Genomic DNA, 19,740 nt, shown 5'->3' with positions numbered 1-19,740 from the left:
ATGTCCTAATTCTGCTTCCTAAATATAGACCTACTGCCACTGCTTCTTCAGTGCTACACCACCCCCTTCAGCCCATGCCACCATATTCTCCTTCCTGGACTCCTGCTTTGTGTCTCTCCGCCTCTACTCTTGCTCTCCTATACTCTACTGCCCATCCAGCAGGCATGTATATAAAATATGTCAACGCCCCTACTCTAAATACCTTAATATACACCCATTACCCACAATAGCACTTTTCAAACTTGTGGGGAGGTAGTGTTTTTTAAAAACAGAACTATAAAAAGTTAACAACAAACAAACAAATGAAACTTTTGAACACAGGCAAAAATGGGGAATGCTACTTGGAGAGGGCATATAGCCCCATCTGCTCAGTGTCCCTGCCCTTTGTTCCTTCCTTCACTGTTACTGTCTGCAGCTACTGGGGTAGCTATAGAGTTATGTGGAGCACTCATTTATTTATTTATTTTGCAGTACTGGGGCTTGAACTCAGGGCCTACACCTTGAGCCACTCCACCAGCCCTTTTTTGTGATAAGTTTTTTCGAGATAAGGTCTTGCAAACTATTTGCCCAGGCTGGCTTTGAACGACAATCCTTCCTGCTCTCTGCCTCCTAAGTAGCTAGGGTCACAGGCATGATCAAAAAGATTCAGCTTTTTTTTTTTTTTTGCAGTACTGGGATTTGAACTCAGGGCCTCACTCTTGCCAGGCAGGTGCTCTACCACTTGAACCACTCGGCCACGTGAAATGTTCATGCTGTGGGAAACTCATTTGGGAGACCTGCAAGAGAAATTCCAAACTCTTACAAAACAGTGACAACAGAGACAAGGAGGAAAAATGCCCTTTCTCATGCTCTGAGCCCTGCTTCCCCTGGTGACCTGGTGACCTGGTGACCTGGAGTCTTGTCACCCCTGCCTAGCTCCATACAGTTACCTGCTGGCATCTCCCTCTGCACCCCCAGCAGTTTCACCCCTCAGTGTACAAACTTCCTGTTCCCTAGGGGAGTGCCCTGTTCTCCCCCAGCAGGCTTTATTCCCATAAACTGCTCTTTCAAGACTCAATGTAAAGTAGCCCAGGCTCTGGAAGTCTTCCTTGAATTCTCTAGTGAAAGTGGAGGTGGATGGGGTGGGGGGTGCTCTTTCAAACTCTCAGCACCTAGAGAGCTTGCACTATCTTGGTCTGGATGCCTTTGAGGGCAGCCATCTTACTTTGCTTATCTCAGGACACCACAGTGCCTGGTTTCTAACAGGTGTCTAATCAATGCTTGGAGAATAGCCCAGTAGACAGAAGTGATGGTCTTGACCCTATTAATAGACCCTATTAATATGCCGTTTTAACCAGTACGACACACTAGATATGGCTATCTTTACTGATAAGCATGCAATACACTGAGCCTGGTTTCTTCTTTCCCAGCCTGGAAGACATAAACAGTGTATCCCCTCTGTGTAAGGTTTTGGAGGGGAAAGGAGGTTTCTCAAAGCCAGCTGCTGTTGGCAGCTTGCCTGAGCCATATTTGGCCTGAGTGGGAGCCCAAGCAGGACCGCCAGGTTATCGAGCACACAATGGCTGTAATGTGCTGGGCTGTAGGAGAGAAAAGCTCTGTGTGCTCTTTATTGTTCACACATGCTGAACAAAAGTATTTAGCACAAGTGCAGGGGTGCTGGCCTGAGATGACCATTGACACGGGGTGGGGGACAGTGGAGAGGGAAGTAAGTCCATACATTCAACAGCAGTCCTCCCTAGAAAACATACTGAAGTGACTCCCATGGCCATCTCATGGTTTCTGTCAAAGGAGCAGTGAGAGGGAGAATGAGCAATGACACGATGACAAATAACACCTCCATTTCTTTTTTTGGGGGGAGGACTGGGGTTTGAACTAAGGGATTCACACATGCAAAGCAAGCGCTCTCTACCATTTGAGCCATGCCTCCAATCTATTCTGCTCTGATTATTTTGGAGATGGGGTCTTGCGAACTATTTGCCTGGGCTGGCCTCAAACTGTGATCCTCCTGATTTTAGTCCCCTAAGTAGCTAGGATTATAGGTGTGAGCCACCAGTGGCCAACACACCTTGCATTTCCTTGGTGTTTACTCTGTGCCAGGCATTGCACTGATGCTTTGTGTATATCCTGGCAGCCTGGCTCCAGAGCCCGTCTTCAACCACTGCACCATCTCTCTCACTTGTGAAAGGTCATTGCAGCTGTGCTTTTGGCCCTTGGGGACCTGGTAAACAGGGCAACCAGAGACTGACATGGTCTTCAAGGGGAGAGACTATTACCGGAAGTACGCAGGGCAGAAACATGGAGAATGAAGCCCAGAGAGGCTCACCTACAGGAAATTGCTGGCAATGGGGTGGAAGTAGGATAGAATGAAGTGAGGTGCTTTCCATAGAGATGCTGCCACATGCACAGAGACAAAAATGAGTCTGAGCAGAAAACTGTGAAGGCCAGTTTCTTCTGAGGAAGGCCAAGCCACTGGGCTTCTTCAGAGAATAGGCACATGGCTCCAAGGCACGCTCCTAGAGATACACCCAAAAGAATTAAAGCAGGCACTCAGACTTGCACACTAACATTCTTCACAGTGGAAACAATGGATGAAAGGATAAGCAAAATGTAGTGTATCCATATAGTGACACATGAGCAACAGGGACAACGCATGAAGACTGTGCTAAATGAACTAGGCTAGACCCAAAGGACACATATTGTATCATTCCAGTTATGTATGATACCTAGAGTAGTCAAACTAATAGGGACAGCAAGTAAAATTGTGGTTGCAGAGGCTAGAGGGAGAGGGGCATAGGGAGATATTATTTAGTTTTTCAAGAGGACAAGAATCCTGATGGTGGATGGTGGTTATGGCTACACAATGATGTGAGTGCACTCCCGTACCTCAGCATTCATTCCAGACTGGTTGCAGGACCTCTGCCACCTGTGCTCATATCAAATGGAGTAGTATTTGCATATAACCTTTGTACATCTTCCTGGATTCTTGAAATCATCTCTCCATTACTTGCAATGCCTAACACCATATAAATGCTATGTAAACAGGCATTCTACAGTGTTGTTTAGGGAATAATACAAACAGAAATTGTTGTCAGAATACACGGATGCAGAGGGCTGACTACACAATGCCACTGAATTGTATACTTCAAATGGTAAAAGCGAAAGCCACAAAAAGTAACAAACAAGTTAGTCTCAGAAGCAGACAGCCACTACAGGAGCAGTCACAGGGAATGAGGGTTTTGAGGTTTAGGGACCTGAAATTGGGGAGTTGGGTAGCAGCGGCAGTGAGAGAAAATTGCCGGCAGAGGGCGCAAGAGAGCTCTGGGACAGTGAGTTTCCTCACTCCACTTCACCCCTCCCCCTCAAGGTCCCTGTGTGCGCATGCGCGAGCCACAACCCTACCCCTCTCCAGTGCAGACCCGGAGCCGACTGCCAGCCCAGCAGAGGCAGTTGGGCGTGGCCTGGCTCCCTGGGAGTCCTGGGGAATCCCTGCGACTGAGCAAAGGTTGCTCCTGCCTCTCTCAGCTTCTCCGAAGACAATGTTCTCTCCTCTGAGGCCAGAAGCAGTCCATTCTCCACCACAGATTAATAAAACGTCCTCAGAGTTGACCTGAGAGAAAAGGAAAGTGTAGTGCATTGGAAAAGTTATAGACCTGACTGTGGCAGACAGGTTCAAATCCTGATTTTCCCACTTGGTAGTGTATGACCTTGGGCACAGTATTGAACTTCTTTATATCAGTTTCCTTGTCTGTAAAATAGGGTTAGTAACAGTGCAGTAAGAGCCAAGAATGGTGGGGCATGCCTGTAATCCCCACACTTGAGAGATGGAGGCGGGAGGATCACGATTTCCAGGCTAGCTTGGATAACGCAGAAAGACACTTTCTCAAAATAAGTAAGTAAGATGGGTTCCAGTGGCTCACACTTGTAATCCTAGCTACTTGATAGGCTATCAAGAGGATCGAGGTTCCAGGCCAGCCCTGGCAAAACAAAGTGTGCAAAACCCCATCTCAACAAAAAAAAGCTGGCAGGGCACCAGTGACTCATACCTGTAATCCTAGCTACATGGGAGGCTGCGACTGGGAGGGTGGAGGTTCCAGGCCAGCTCCGGCAAGTAATTCGTGAGACTCCATCTCCTAAAATAACCAGAGTAAAATGGATTTGAGGTGTGGCTCAAGCAGTGGAGTGCCCACTTTGCAAGCAGGAAACCTTGAGTTCAAACTCCAGTCCCACCGTAAAAAAAAACAAAACCAAAAAAAACCCCAGCTGGCTGCAAGCATCTATTATTCTAAGGTGGAAGTGTAGAATAGGAAAATCGCAATCCAGGTCAGCTGGGGTCAAAAAGTGAGAGTCTCTCTTCAAAATTACCTAAAAACAAAAAGGACCGGAGGCATGGCTCAAATGGTAGAGCATCTGCTTAGCAAGGGCAAAGCCTTGAGTTCAAGCCCCAGTACCGTTAAAAATAAATAAATAAACATGAGGATTAAATGAGATATGTAAAGTGCTCACCACATTGCCTACAGTGAGTGTGAGACGATCAGCTAGGATTGCCTCTCAAAGTGGCAAGGTGGTTGTGATGACCAAAGGTTGGCAGTGCCCGGTACCCTGGGCAGGCAGTCAGTGGTGGGTAATACTAATGAGTGAATGAATGCAGTCAACGTGCGGAGGAGCGTGGAGACACTGAGTGCTGTAGATAAAGGAAAGCCATGTTTGGGGGCCACTGGAGAAGACGATGACAGCCTGGCACCACCTTAGGCCATGGCTCTATGGCTCAGGCAGCTATTCCAGAAAGGCGGAAAAGGACGGGAAGGGCGGGAAGGGGCGGGCAGTGGGGCGCCATCCACACTGTTGACCTTCCACACATGAGCCGCCTTCAGGGAAGAGGGAGGAGCGCTTTACCACCTTGGAGCCTCCAGGGGCCAGCCGTACAGTAACAGGTTCCTCTCAATTCCTCCCCTCTCAGTGTCTAAGCTTGTTTTTGTGGCTAGAGAGGAATGGCATGGGCGGGGCTCCGCCACAGCACCAGGAACCACAAACGCGCCCCCACAGCAAGGGTACAGAATGTACCCAGACTGCAAACCACACCCTGTGGCTTGGGGAGGCCCCTGGGCAGGCTGGGGAGCTGTCCTACTACATTGTTTGAGAGTCCTGTGCCTAGCAACCAGCCTGGGATTCCAGAGTACTCAGACAATGGGATGTCCCAAGGGGCCAGGAATGAGTTAAAGGACACCTGCCAAAGGATCTTCCAACACCAAAGATCCCTTTGACCTGAAAAAAGGTCCATGGACCTCTGACGCCCTCCTGGGAGCAGATTAGCTTTGTACTTGGTGTAAGAGAACTTCCAGCCTAGGCCGCCATGAAGGAACACCCCAGGCACAGCCACACCTGTCCCCACCCCCAATGTATGGGGACAGACTCTGCCTCTCTCCACCTGTCTCCTCCATCCCCCACCAGTCCTAACTAGGGTTTCTAGAGTAGTGAAGGGGGCAGACCTTGGGGGAGGGTGGGGACAGTTTCCCAAAGCCACAAGTGACTTGGAAATGAGAGGAGGTTGGGAGGGAGCCAAACCCACAGAGCTAGGAGAGGGACTTCCCGTTGGATGGGTCAGAGCAAGGTCCTGTGAAAAAAGGATGAGATGGCCAGGACAAGTGCAAGGGGTTCATTAGTTACCAAACCTAACAACATAATTTAACTGCACACAAGAAAACAAGAAAAACACTAAGTACAGAAGGGAGTTGACCACAGCTGAATATGAATCAGCCTGAAAATAGAACACAGCTCATTGATGTGGTCCACAAACATCAGGACACATATTTGACAAGGATGAGTGTGCTTAGGAAATGAGCTCCAGTCTTTGAAGAGGAGACTCTCCGTGAACGTAGTTCCTATGCTCTTGGAGACCCTGCTCTACGAAAGTCTAGTCTTCATCAGAGAGCTGTGTCCAGAATCTGGGGAAACAGAGAAAGGTCAGAATCATAAGAAAGAGATGAAAGATGGGAAATCTGGGCAAAGACTGGTAAAGTAGAGGCAGTGGGGTGAGATGGGAAGAGCTCAGGGTTTGTCACATAGTGACTGTGCAGCATAAGGAAAGTTACTAAAACTCTCTGGACTCTAGTTTCCTTGTCCAAAGCAGGAATGATAATAGTATCTGCCATAAAGGCTATTGTGAAGATTTAAGTGATTCACAAACCAGAAAACAGCCAGATGCCAGGTGGCTCACACCTGTAATCCTAGCTACTTGGGAGACTGACATCAAGAAGATAGAGGTCCGAGGCCAGCCCAGGCAAATAGCTCGAGAGACCCTCCATCTCCAAAAAGCAACCAGAGCAAAATGAACTGGAGGTATGGTTTAAGCAGTAGAGCATCTGCTTTGCAAGTGGAAAGCCCTGAGTTTAAACCCCAGTTTCACATAAAACAAAACAAAACAAAACAAAAAACCACACACAATGCACCCAAGCATGATAGGTCCTCCATAAATGTATGGCTGCCTGCTTGGAGAAGGGAGGAACAATGCACGAGGGTTTTTATGAAGAAATTGCTATGCAGTGGTTGTCCCTACATTTGCAGAAATGGAACCAAAGAGAAGCACTAGCTGGTGTAGGGAGGATTATGGTGAACCCTGGTTAGAACCTACGGAAGTTGCAAACTGGCAGCTAACAGGCTGAATTCAGTCCCCCGGCAGGCAGGTTTTGTTTGGCTTGAACAGTATTTCAAATTTGAACTAGTTGCCAACCTTTTTTTTTTCTTTTTTTTTCTTTTTGGCAATACTGGGGTTTGCACTCAGGGCCCTACACTTACTAGGCAGGAGCTCTACCACTTGAGCCACTCTGCCAGCAGTTGCCAACCTTTTAAAAAGTGGAAGTTTTCGCATAAAAAATTACAGATTTTTTACTTTTTTTTTTCTTTTGTGGTACTGGGGTTTGAACTCAGGGCCTACACCTTGAGCCACTCCACAGCCCTTTTTTGTGATGGTTTTTTCCAGATAGGGTCTTGTGAACTGTTTGCCTGGGCTGGCTTTAAACCGTGATTCTCCTGATCTCTGCCTTCTGAGTAGCTAGGATTATAGGTGTGAGGTACTAGCACCCGGCTTGACTTTTCTTGAAAGATCAGAAAATTCAACAACTTTGGGCCCTCATCTCCACCTGACAGTGTTGGTGAAAGGGGAGTGAGATGGTCTGTCACATTGCCACTGCTGAATTGTAATGTATATAGATGACTATCGGGATGGGCCAAACCCTACAAACCCTAGGGACAGAAAGTAAAATAGTGTTGCCAGGCTGAGAGGAGAAGGGGAGTGGGGAGGGCTCACAAGTATGCCCTGTATCCTTTCTTTTTGGAGAGGTGAAACTGTATGCTTTAAAAGGTGGTTTTTATAGTATGAGAACTACATCTTAATAAAGCTGTTATTTAAAAAATAGAGGTATCAATTCAGCAGGCCCTCTTCCTTTCCTTTAACACTGGGGATGGGGCCCAGGTCCTGGGGCAGGTGAGGTTTCCTCTGACAAGCTCCCAGGTGTGGGAAACAGCCAGGTGGGAACCAGCTCTGAGCATCTAGTCCATCCTTCCTTCTTTCCTCCCTCCCTTCCTCCCTTCCTTCCTTCCTTCCTTTCTGTACTGGGGTTTGAATTCAGGGGCTCTTGGTTGCTATGCAGGCACTCTACCACTTAAGCCAAGTCCTCAGGGTCTTGCTAACTTTGCCTGGACTAGCTTCAAACCTGTGGTCCTCCTGCCTGGAGGGGGAGCTGGGATTACAGTTGTGCACTGCAAAGCCTGGTTTAGCCAATTCTTACAGGGCTGATTTTCCACCTTTGTTGCATGTTGGAATCACCTGGGGAGTTTCAAAAACTTCTGCCCAGGCCTATTGCCCAGGGATTCTTTTTTTTGGCAATGTTGGTGATTGAGTACTTTGGAGTCAGGTGAGGCCTGGGCATCAGGATTGGAGAAGCTCCCCAGATGACTGTACTTTGCAGCCAAGTTTGTGAATCATGGACTTTCACCTGGGCCACTTTCTCCTTTCACCTTGCCTGCCTGGGCTGCCTGAGGCATTTGACCTTTGCACTACTCTCACCTCCCTCCTCTGGGCTTCCAAGGCTCTGCCTTTCTCTGTTGCACCCCTGCCCACTGCCTCACCCCACTCTGGTTCTGGCATTCTGAAGCCGAAAGCTCCCTCCCCCTCTTCTCCCCAAGTCCCTTGTGAGTGGGGTTTGTTTTGTTTTCTTGGGCAAACATGTGAGGACATGTGTCACAGGCGCTCAGACAAATCTGGAGAGCTCCGGTGCTTCCTGGTACCTCTGGCTCCCACTCCAGTCACCCAGAACTCGCAGTGAGCCTGCGCCCCGCCCCTGCCGCCCCACCCTGTCTGGTGACCGCGTGGGGACCCACGTGTCTTCCGCCTCCCTGTCGGCGGCCGGCCGCGTGGGGAACCATGTGCTGCGGGGCATGGGGAGGGGGAGCCAGAGGCCAGCGCTGCTGCTCTGTACGGGCTCGGAGGCCGCCAAGAACCAACCACAGTGACTTTTCAGATGGGACCAGGAGCACAGAGGGAGGGTTAGAAAGTGGGCGGGGGCGGGGAGGAGAGCTTGCCCCGAGGCTGCCTGGGAAATTTATTATTGCGTGACAGCGCCTTAGAGCAGCGGCCCTGATTTAGGTCCAGACATGGGCAAGTCATTCCAAGGGAAAAGAGGTTACAACCGCAAAAAGAACATTTCGTTCTGACGGAGTGGGAGGGAAGCAGCCGGGTGAGGCCGGTGGAAAGGCCCCCCCAGCCAGCCCTGCTTTGGGAGGACTGCTACCATCGCCCAGATGTTGGTAGCATAACATCTGTGTTTGGTGAAGTCGGCTTGCATGCAGCTATGTGTGCGATTGCCTGTCTGTGTTCCTAGAGATTGGAGAGGAATTAATGAGATCCCACCTTTCTAGGTGCATTAAAAGCTGAGGAATGGTCCATTGAGGGCTTGGTGGCTGAGGCCATCCTAATTGATTTAGCACCAGGGACATTTTCACACTGGCTCTTCATAACTCCTGTGAAGTGCAAGTGCAAGTGCAAGAACTGCTGTAAAGTCTGGAGAGCGAACAAATACCTCCACTCCAGGACCCCTTCTCTTTTCAAGGCTAGGCTCTGGGTTTTCAGTGTGGTGTGAATTGGGCTGTGGGGACCTATTGAGAGCAATGGAGGGTGGCAGCCAGTGCCAGGGCTGGACTTTCTGGGCCACTTGGAAGGGTACATGGGAGGTGGTTATTCGAGTCTTTGAACTTCTTGTTCCTTCCTTCTACCCAAGAGGTCAGAGAGCATGCTGGAGAGGGGGCTGGAGCCTGGGGGCAGCCCAGCTTTGGACAGGACATTCTGAGCAAGCTGTGATACCTCAGCGGCTGCCTCCCCACATGGTAGAAAGCGCAGACAAGGCATCTCCACTGCCCCACCCAACCCTCCCCTCACCAGCTTGCTTTCTCCCTGTACTTTGCCCTCTGGCTCTGGCTCCTTCTCCCACCATGGCACCAGAGCAAAAAAAACAAAAGGAAGAGATACGGAGAACAATTGGCTCTGAATTAGGATGAGAGTTCCCTGGCAAGCCACCATGTGTGGAGCAACTGAGAGCTTTAGAGAAGGATTCTTGGGAAGGGTTGTGGCCAGGCAGCAGTGGCCTTAAAGCATGGCCCTGAGCTGCGACCTTGGGGAAAAGAAGCTGATGAAGATTAATCAAAGATGGATCATTCTTTGTCTTTGAGATGGGGTTTCCCTATGTTATCTAGGCTGCCCTCGAACACACTATGTAGCCCAGGCCGATCTTGAACTCATGATCCTCCCCAGTGCTTAGATTATAGATGTGCATCACCACACCTGGCTCAAAAGGGGGATAATTATAATAGCTAACATTATTGGATACTCACTATGTAGCAGATACAAGGCCTCACACTTTACGTGGATGACCTCATTTAATCCTCTCAAGTACCCTTACCGTCACCATTTTACACTTGGATAGTGGAAATTTAGGCTCAAGAGCTTAAGTAACTTGTCCAAGGTCTACAGCTAGTAAAGTGACAGTGAGGCCTACAACTCAGATCCATGTACATTCAGAGCCATTGCCCTTACAGGATACTAGGCAGCCTCCCCACTGACTGCATAATAGCCTCAGAGGTTACCAAGGAAGATTCTGGCAACTCTGTCACAGGCCCTCAGAGGGACTCCTGCAACCTACAGGTCCTAGAGAAAGACATCAAGGATCGTAGCAAGATTCTTGCCTGACCTCTGCAGCCTGTGGGGGAAGAGCCCTTTCGTGCTATCAGTCTCCCTTCCCTGCCCCCAACCTATGTGCAGATCCACTCGCAGCCCAGAGGATGATGGGATGGAGTAAGACTTGAGCTTAGCTCCAACATCTGGGCCACAACAGAGCAAATCAAGGCCCAGAGCAGACTCTGCCTTCTTGACTTTTGTATCCCTAAGGAGTGTGAGGCTTAAGCTAGGAGAATGTTCTAGATACTCCTAACCAGCAGGGCTGAGATGGGGTGTCGCTTTCATCAGTTATGCTGAAAGTTACCCCAGAAAAGGCCAGCGCGGTTTGGACACCTGTTGTTTTTCCCCGTGTGAACCTTTCTGTTTGGGTTTGCACAGGAGGTCCTTTGCAGTGTTCTTGGGACTGTGTGGTTGCTTCCCTGGCCCTTCTGGCCAGGGGCAGTGATTCACCCAGATCAGAATGCTCGCATCTGCTCAGGAGAACGCTATGTGCTTGGAGCGGAGCCGCAGCCCAAGGGAAAAGGGAAGTGTGCAGGGCTGATGGGCCAGGGGAAAGTCTGGGAGGGTTTCAGCTATGGCACCTGCTCAGACACTTCCATCCAAGCCTCACCCCTTCCCCCTGGCAACAGAGGTTGTGGGGAACACCGCAGAATGCTGGGCCAGATCCAGCAGCACCCCCCTCCATGTCTTTCACCCCTAGGATGAGCTTGTCATTAAGGTCCCCATATGATTTGAGCCACATTACCCCTGCATCCCACCATCCTATGGTCATCACTGACTCTGCTATAATTCAGGCCCTGATCCTGTGTTTCCTGAACCGTCCTCACAGTCTCCTAGCCTTGACCTCCCGCAGCTCACCATTCTCCTTCCCACTACCTGAGTCATCTGCCTAAAAGGTATCAGTCCCCCTGTGAAAACCATTCAGTGGCCCCCAGGCCACTGGGTGGACACTGTGGCAAGGCCTTCAAGACTTTCATGGTTTGGCCCAACCTTGCTATGTGAGGGCAGGGGGCAGTTCCACGTGAGTTTCAGAAACAGAAATGTATCTTTACTTTAAAGTGTCCCTTGCATTGTGTACTGTGTTGTTTAGTTGCTACATCTGAACACCACATTCCTGCCACACATTCTGTTTCTACTGATAGAAACTTAGTTCAGGCCCTTAATGTCTCTTCTGTCTTGGATGAAGTCACTAGCTTCCAAACTGACTTCTTTACCCTCTAGCTGTCTGTGTTCCAAGTCCTTTTGCTCTCTGCCCCACCATGTGGCTCAGGCCATTCTTCATGGTACTTTTCCAGCTCCTGCTTTGTCCTGCCTGTGCTTCCCAACCCTCCAGTTCCTCCTCCCCTCTTTTCCTGGACTCTTGACACACCCCCATGTTCCACCTGGCATCTGATTGTGTAATGTTTTGTACTGCAGACTACTGCAGTGTGCACAACTTCTTGACTGGATTGTAAGCTTCAAGCCTGTCCTTTTTCTTCTCTTCCTCCTCCCACTACCTCGCAAAGGGGCATCAGTAAACGTGGCATGCTTGATGGCTTATTTTCTACCTCACAAGACTGTGAGCTTCTCTAAGGAAGGTTCTGGACTAAGTCTTATGCGGTTCTGTTGGGTTTTACGCTTATTGAGCCAGGATCTATTCTAGATGGGAGATTACGGAAAGTGTAGTCTGTCTTGGAGGGACACATAGTCTTCCTAGGAAGCCAATGAGGATGGATACTAAGAGGTGTGTGGTGAGTGCATCACAGAAGGTGCAGAGTGCTTGTGGAGGTGGAAGCGGTGAACACAATTTGGAGCATGGGAGGTTTAAGTTATAGCGATGTCTGTCTAGGGGAAGGGGGTTGGGCATTCCAAGCAGGGGGAACCACAGGCACAAAGGCTTGGAGACCAGAAGAATGTGGTGTGTGTGTGTGTGTGTTAGGGAAGCTCAAAGAACAGAGCCAGAGGTGAGGGCCATTGAACAGTAATGTGAGCTCTTTGGATGATGAATGATGGAAGTTGCACAAGGATTTTAACTGAACAGACTTCTGCATTAAGAGAGGCAAAGCCAACACAAAAGACCACATATGGTGCCATTCCATTCATATCAAACGCCCAGAAAAGGCAACTCCACAGAGACAGAAAGTAGCTTAGTGGTTGCCCAAGGTTAGAAGTGGGAATGAGAGTGACTTCTAGTGGCTGTGAAGGACCTTTATGGGGTGATGAATTATTTTTGCAGTGCTGGGGATTGAACCTAGGGACTCACACACACTTGGCCAGGGCTCTACCATTGACATACATCCCCCACCAGAAAACTGTATAGAGGTGATAGTTACACAACTCGAAATATACTAAAAATGACTGAATTCTACACTTAAAATGGTTGAATTATATGATATGTAAAGTATACCTCAACAAACTCTTTAAAATCCAGCCAGGCATGGTGGCACCTGTAATTCCAGCTACTTGGGAAGTAGAGGCAGAAGGATTGAGATTTACAGGATAGCCTAGACAAAGTTAGCCTGTTTTGAGACCCTGTCTCAAAAACAAAACATACTTGTAATTCCAGCACTTTGGAAGGTGATTATGAGTTTCAGGCCAGCCTGGGTGACATAGCAAGACTTTGTCTCTAACAAAACAAAACAAGGTCATCAAATCAATGTGGCTGCAGTGTGGGAAATGGACCTGGATGTAGACAGAGCAGCGAAGAAGTTTCTGCAACTGTCCAGGGAACATTTAGGGAGACCTGGTCCTAAGGCAGTGGCTGGAGAGAAGGGGTGGGAGTCAAAAGACTTTTCAAAGATCGAATCAATGAGAGCAGATAAGTGGATTGATGGAAGGGGAGAAGAGAGATGGAAGAGTCTAGCATGATACTCTGGTTTGCTGCTTTGGCTGGGGGCAGACAGTGGTTTTGTCAAATCCCCCAGGACTTAATACAGTGCCTGGCCCTCAGCACACGCTTGTAGAAAGAATACATGACTGAGCCAGGACACGAGTGGCTCATGCCTATAATCCCTAGCTACTCAGAAGGATTGAAGCTTGAGGCCAGCCTGGGCAAATAATAGTCCACGAGACCTTGTCTTGAAAATACCCAACACACAAAAGAAAGGCTGGTGGAGTGGCTCAAGGGGTAGAGCACCTGCCTAGCAAGCATGAGGCCCTGACTTCAAACCCCAGTACTGCCAAAACAACAAAACATGACTGGATGAAATAAGGAAACGCCCTCACTTCCGGCTCCAGTGCTCCTTCTCACCCATAGGCTAAGCCCCAGACCTCAGGGTACTTGTTTTTAGCACTGCCCATTTGGAGGTACAGAGCAGCCCGGACATTCTGCTGTTCCTTGCATCAGAGATTCCTGGCGTTGGGAGGAGGGCATTTGGAAATGGGTAACCATCAAGTCCTCAGGACTTCTGTCATGGCTCGGTACTCTTACATCATTAGCCTCCACCCTCACCAGACCCTGTCACTCACCCACAAATCTACCCTCTCCTCCTGCTCAGTCACCCCTTCTTATCAATAGTGATGCAATGGGAGTTCTGAGAACCCACTGTGGTCTTAGGCTTCCACTTGCGCCAGCCACCTGCCACCCACAGAACCAGTGGTCCTCTGAGGTCTTCTGAGTGCTCTCTTTTTCAAATATTATTTTATTTTTGGTGGTACTGGGGTTTGAATTCAGGCCCTGGTACTTGCTAGACAGGCCCTCTACACTTGAGCCATACCCCCAGCTATTTTTGCTTTAGTTATTTTTTCAGGTAGGGTCTCGAGTTTTTGCCCAGGGCTGGCCTCAAAACAAGATCCTTCTACCTACTCCTCCTGTATAGCTAGGATTACAGGTGCAGACCACCATATCAGGCTTATTCTTTGAGACAGGGTCTTGGTAGAGCAGTCTCTCTAGCCCACTAACATTCAAACCATGTAAAAGGGAGATTTATTAAACATGCAGATGGTAGGCCCCACATCTGATCATCTAAATCAGAATTTGCAGGGTTGGGAGGAGGAAGGCGTGAGTTCTGAATGTTTTAGAGGTCCCTTCAGTGACACTAATGCCCAGTAATGGCAGAGCTGCTCTGGTGGGGAGCTTGTGGTTCTGCCATCCCAGCACACAGCCCCTGGTGGCCACACTCGGTGGACAGAAAGCCTGTCCTGAAATGCACCCCCAGTATGGGCAGATGTCTCTCCCTGGTGCTCATCTTTCTGTCAGGAAACACACCCCTGCTCTGCCAATAATCAGATTACCCTCTTGCACAATCTTCTGCCCCTCCCCTTCCCCCATCACATTTTCAGGGGACAATCAGCACTCACCTGCTATTCCCTTGGATGGGAATTGCTTGTTTATGTGTGAGCGCTTGAGATGCTCAGTCTGTCTGGGAAGACTCAGCCTGTAGAACAGGGCTGGGCAATACTGTAGGTGCCCAGTAGCTATTTAAGGAATTGAAACACTCATGAAGTGAGCATGAGGCCTGAATAGCTTAAACCAAAGTCTTTTGCACTTGACTTGAGGAGTGACTGCATTCTGTCTCTTCCAAGGACAGATCTGCCCTCCTTGATTGCCTGACAGAGAAGTCAACAGGTCAACACCATTGCTTTATGGCCCCAGAGAGGTGGGGACACAGTGATCTGCCACAACCATAGCAGGAGCTGTGGAGCTGGCACTGTAGGCTGCCTGAGCTGGCAGGATACATAATTTATTCATTCGTTCCACCAATTTTTTAATGGTACTGGGGTTTGAACTCTGGGCCTCATGTTTGCTAGGCAGGCACTCTATCACTTTTTTGTGTTGAGAATTTTTGAGATGATAGAATTTCTCGAACTATTTGCCAGGGACTGGCTACCAACTGTGATCCTCCTGATCTTTGCCTCCTGAGTAGCTAGGTGTGAACCACTGGCACCTGGCCATTTCACCATTTTTAATGTGCTCCTATGTGCTAGGCACTGCACAAGGTACCAAAAATAAGCAAGTGAACAAGGCAGACAAGGGTCCTGCCCTCACAGGGCTTACAGCTTAGTGTGAGAGACCTATATTGAATAATTCCAGAAAGGATTTTAGTTGTGATAAGTGCTATGAAAGAAAGGACAATGACCAGGGAAAGTGTGTATAACAGGAGGACTTAGCCTGGGAGAGGGGAGTACAGCTGTACAAGAAGAGTTTACCCAAAGACGTGACCTTGAACTTAGACCTAAGGATGAACAGGAGTTAAATAGGCCAAAAGATGGTGTGTGTGTTGGGAGAGCATCAGCATCCTAGGCAGAGGCTACAGCTATGTGAAGACTTGAGGCAGTTGCAAGCTTGGCGCCTGTGTGGGACCTGTGTGGAACATTTGAGAAGGCTGGTGTGGCCAAACAAAGGAGTGAGGGAGTGAGAGGTAGGAGGTGAGACTAGGCAGCCAGACCCTCATAGGGTCTTGTGAGTCCTGGTAAGGATTTTTCAAAACTTAGAACAGGAGGGTTTTAATCTGGAGCAGGGTAGTGCAATCTAGTTTATGTTTTAAAGAGGGTCCTTTGGCTGTTCTTGCTAGTACTGGATTCAAGGGAGACAAGGGCAGAAGTAGACATTTAAGTCAGGAAGTTATAATGGTGATCTGGCCTAAGATAGTGGTTGTGGTGATCTCAATAAGCATTTAACCCACACATTTTACAGAGGAGGAAACTGAGGCCCAGAGATGGGAGTGACTTGTCCAAGGTCACCCCATTTCCGGTCCTGTTCTCAGCAGAGGAGGCTAAATGGATTCTGGTAGGATGAGTTCATTGGGCACTGTGGCAAATTTGGAGCTCTGGAAGCCATGAAGATGCTCAAGCAGAAGGAAAAGGGCTCTGGTTTCTGTTATGCTAAGTGCTTCAGCGGTCTACTGCCTGGGGGTGCAGTGCGACCAGCATAGCCCTCACTTACGTATCCCAGCCCTGTTTAGTCTGGCCATTGCTCAGACAGGAGCTAAGTACCTTGGGCGGGCCAGTTCCTTCCTGCCTGCAGAGTATAACGAAGTGCTGAGCTGGGCAGAACTCCCAGTGCTCCCTGGGTTTCAGAGCAGCAAACAGAAACCTCATGCAGGGCCACGTGAGGTCAGCAGGGCGGGGCGCGACTGCCAGCACTGGGATGGGATTGGCTGCTCTTTGACACACCACTTAGGTGGCGGGCCAATCACAAGAGTCACGGCATCCGTGCTTCTTCCTCCCCCTCCCTTCACTTGTCCTTGCAAAAGCCACAGAACTTCCCGCCACAAAGTGAGCTGGGAAGAGAAGTTCCTTCCCTCCTCCAGCCACACCCGGTCCAAAAGGTCTTCTCACAGCCAAAGGAGGCGAAAGCCCTGCTTCTCAGAGCTTTGGGGGAGCATTTGGTCCTTGGAGACCAAATTTGAGGACCAATTAAGGAGAAAGGATGCCAAATGGATTTTCAACCAAGGCGTTGCTGAAATAGCCTTGGGTGTAGACAACCATGAAAATATTCCTAGACAGGAAAATTCCTCATCTCAGAAAGCCCCACCTTCAAGTAGGCATTGGTGCCTGCTTAACACTGTGCCTGCCAAACTGGCATGCCACCTCTCTAACCTGGACTCCAGCAGGTGGCCTCTCTCCCCACCTACAGCTGTCATTGCCCATACAGTGCTTTGAATAAAAGAAACACTATGGAGGTTTGCAAAGGTTCAGGAAACCTTTCTCTAATCCCCGTCTAGACAATGAGAAGGTCACAGTAAATGCTCTCCAAGGTCACTTCTAGCTATGATAGACTGAGTCTAATTGCTTCCATGCACCAGATACCAGGTTAAGTATTTTATATTTTTAATCTCCTTTAATCCCCACAACTGCTCTGGAGAGTTAGTTATGTGCCACCTGCCCACATACACTTTAAAGATGAGGAGACAGTGGTTCAGAGAGGTTATGTGACTTACCCAAACACACACAGCTTGCAAAGGGCAGAGAGAGGATCTAGACTCAGTGCTGCCTGATCCTGATCCCACATCCTACCCTCAAAATTGCTTTTATATTCAAATTGTCCATGAAGCTCTCACAAGCTGGAACAGCCTATGACAGGAAACGATCCTGCCTGTCCATTTTACACTCTGAGCACTGGCCTAGCATGTTAGTGGGACCAGTGGACACTTTGATGCTGGGAGCTGAACTGTCAAAAGAAGGCAAGAGAAGGATCTTCAGGTGGTGATCTGCCATGAGGCTGGGAGGTCCTGGGCTCTGTAGTGTGCCTCCTTTTGTGTAAGAAAGGAGGAAGTAAAAAATAAGATAGATAGGTAGATCGATAGATAGATGATAGATAGATAGGTGCTCATTTGTACAGGAAGAGGCAGAAGAATAAACCAGAAACTAATAGAATTGGTTACCTCCAGGAATGGGTGATGCCTCCCTTAGGTTCTGGAATGTCTCACAAATCTTGAATGATCTCTCCTGTAATAATAATAGTAATGAGCGCAGAGGAGTCTAGTGAATGTTTAATAGACAAGGATAAAAAGTTTCACAGACTGTCTGCAAAGATCTTTTGAAGGTCCACACAAAGCCACAAAGGCTGCTTGGAACTCTCTATCTAAGGAAATTATTAACCTTCCTCATTTCTGGAGTGCAATGCAATCTGTTTATGAAATGCCTAAATTAAAGGGAGAGGGTAGTGTGCATTTGGGGGTTTTCCACCATAATTCATATGAGGCTTTTGGTCAGGGAAATTTGAGCCAGGGGCTGACTTGGCTTCCTGACCACTTCCTGCTCCCAGGCTTCTTCCAACCCTGTGCCTCTAATAAGTCCTGGTTGCTTGGAGTTCAGCTCTAGTTAACCCTTTGAAGTCTAGGGGGATAGATTGCAGTTGAAGTCCAAGACCACTTCATGCACATCAAAGATCGGACAGTGAAGCAATTGTTCCAGTCTAGATGCTTCTATTGTGAGGATCAAATGAGATAATAGATGTGTGAAAACACTGTCCGATCCTAAGAGCACAGTAAATTACTTTTATTGTTATTTTTCTCAGTAGGATGGCTTATTTATGTACCAGATGGATGCCTCTGCTTATTAGGGAACTTTGAACAAACCAAATTGGTACTTGTTGAGCCTGGAAAAGTATTAAAATGTTCCTTTTACTTGTTCCTGTGTTTCTCAAGCAAATTGATCCTGGTTTCAGTACCTTCTGATTGCCTGGGGCCTTGGTCATCTGAAGTCACTGTCATTGGCTTACTGTTTCTCCTCCACAAAGAATATGAAAAGCAAACGATGGAGGTATATTTGTAGAAATGTAGATCTTGGTTTTTTTTCATTGCTTTCTAAAAGATGTGAGTGTTCAAAAGGCAGGGTTGTGTGTTGGATGCCTGAGGGGATTTCTTGTGCATGGTATAGACCAGTAACAAAGACAGGCCAGTTAGGAAATGGAGCTAGTTAAGCTCTTCCCAAAATGTCTGCAGTAACTCTCCAATGGCACTGGTGAAGAAGAAAGTTGATACAACCCTATGGAGAGCATTTTGATAATGTCTCATAAAATTATTTCTGTTTTACATTTTTCTTTTTTTGAGACAGGCTCTTGCCATGTAGTCCAGGCTGGCCTTGAACTCATAATGTAGCCTCAACCTCCTGAGTGCTGAGATTTACAGGCGTGGCATGCATCACTACACTCAGCTATATTTGTCTTTGATTCACCACTTTCATTTCTAGGAATTTGTCTCCAACACTAGGGGAATGCACATGTACAGAGTTATCCATTGCAGTGTTATTTATGATTGCAAAATATTAGAAGCTACCTAAATGTCCACACATAGGAGAGTGATTGAATAGACTATGGCATGCCTACGGGGGATATTATTCAGCTATAAACAAATGAGGAAATCTGACTATGGTTGCACATGCCTACACATTCCAGCTATTTGGGAGGTGGAGGAAGATCGCAAGTTTGAGGCCAGCCCAGGCAAAGTTAGTGAGACCAATTACCAAGGCCCCTGTCTCAAAAACAAAATAAAAACAAAAGGACTGAGTGTTTGGTTCAAGTGGTAGAGCGCTTGCCTAGCATGCTTGAGGTCAGTGGTAGAGCACTTGCCTAGCATGCGTGAGGTCTTGAGTTCCATCACCAGCGTCACACACACAAAAAACAAGTGCAAAAAATGTCTATAGCATGCTTCCTTTTATATAAGAAGGAAGGGGAAGTAAAAAAAAAATAGAAATACACCTGCTCATTTGTACAGAAAGAAACAGAAGATGAATAAACCAGAAATGAATAGATATAGCTACCAACAGGAATGGGTGAGAACAGCACATAACAGATACATTACAGGGCACAGTGGAGGGAATGGCTGACTCAGCCTGGGAGTATGGTTATGAGGAAGGGTTTCTCTTGTTGACTTGAAAGATGAGCATGCTGCCATCACCAGGTTGGCTGACAATAACGGGGAGATTATTTCAGGCAGAGGGAAGAGTGAGGGGTGAATGTGCAGAAGGAGAACTGCCTGGCACATGACGTGACCTGAGCATTGAGTGGAAGGGCAGCTGTCATGAGAGAAGGCTGGAGAAGGCAGGCAGGACTTGCTTTTGTGCAACAGTTCAGAGTTTGCATTTTCTCCCGA

General features: G+C 48.2%; 2 long non-coding RNA genes across 2 annotated transcripts; both read right to left on the bottom strand.

Moving 5' to 3' along the window:
- Positions 1–1,380: 1,380 nt before the first annotated feature.
- On the bottom strand, positions 1,381–17,640 carry LOC141419587 (uncharacterized). The gene is made up of 3 exons (XR_012444231.1): positions 17,530–17,640; positions 4,044–4,130; positions 1,381–3,607 (listed from the first exon to the last, which is right to left on the bottom strand). It is a non-coding gene; the product is annotated as an uncharacterized lncRNA (long non-coding RNA).
- LOC141419588 (uncharacterized) lies at positions 5,639–14,761 on the bottom strand. Its single transcript, XR_012444232.1, has 2 exons — positions 14,504–14,761; positions 5,639–5,942 (listed from the first exon to the last, which is right to left on the bottom strand). It is a non-coding gene; the product is annotated as an uncharacterized lncRNA (long non-coding RNA).
- Positions 17,641–19,740: the final 2,100 nt, after the last annotated feature.

This window comes from Castor canadensis, chromosome X, assembly GCF_047511655.1.
Source record: "Castor canadensis chromosome X, mCasCan1.hap1v2, whole genome shotgun sequence".
Lineage (NCBI taxonomy): Eukaryota > Metazoa > Chordata > Mammalia > Rodentia > Castoridae > Castor > Castor canadensis.
The sequence above is the reverse complement of the archived record's forward strand: the minus strand, read 5'-3'. Positions and strand labels throughout refer to the sequence as shown.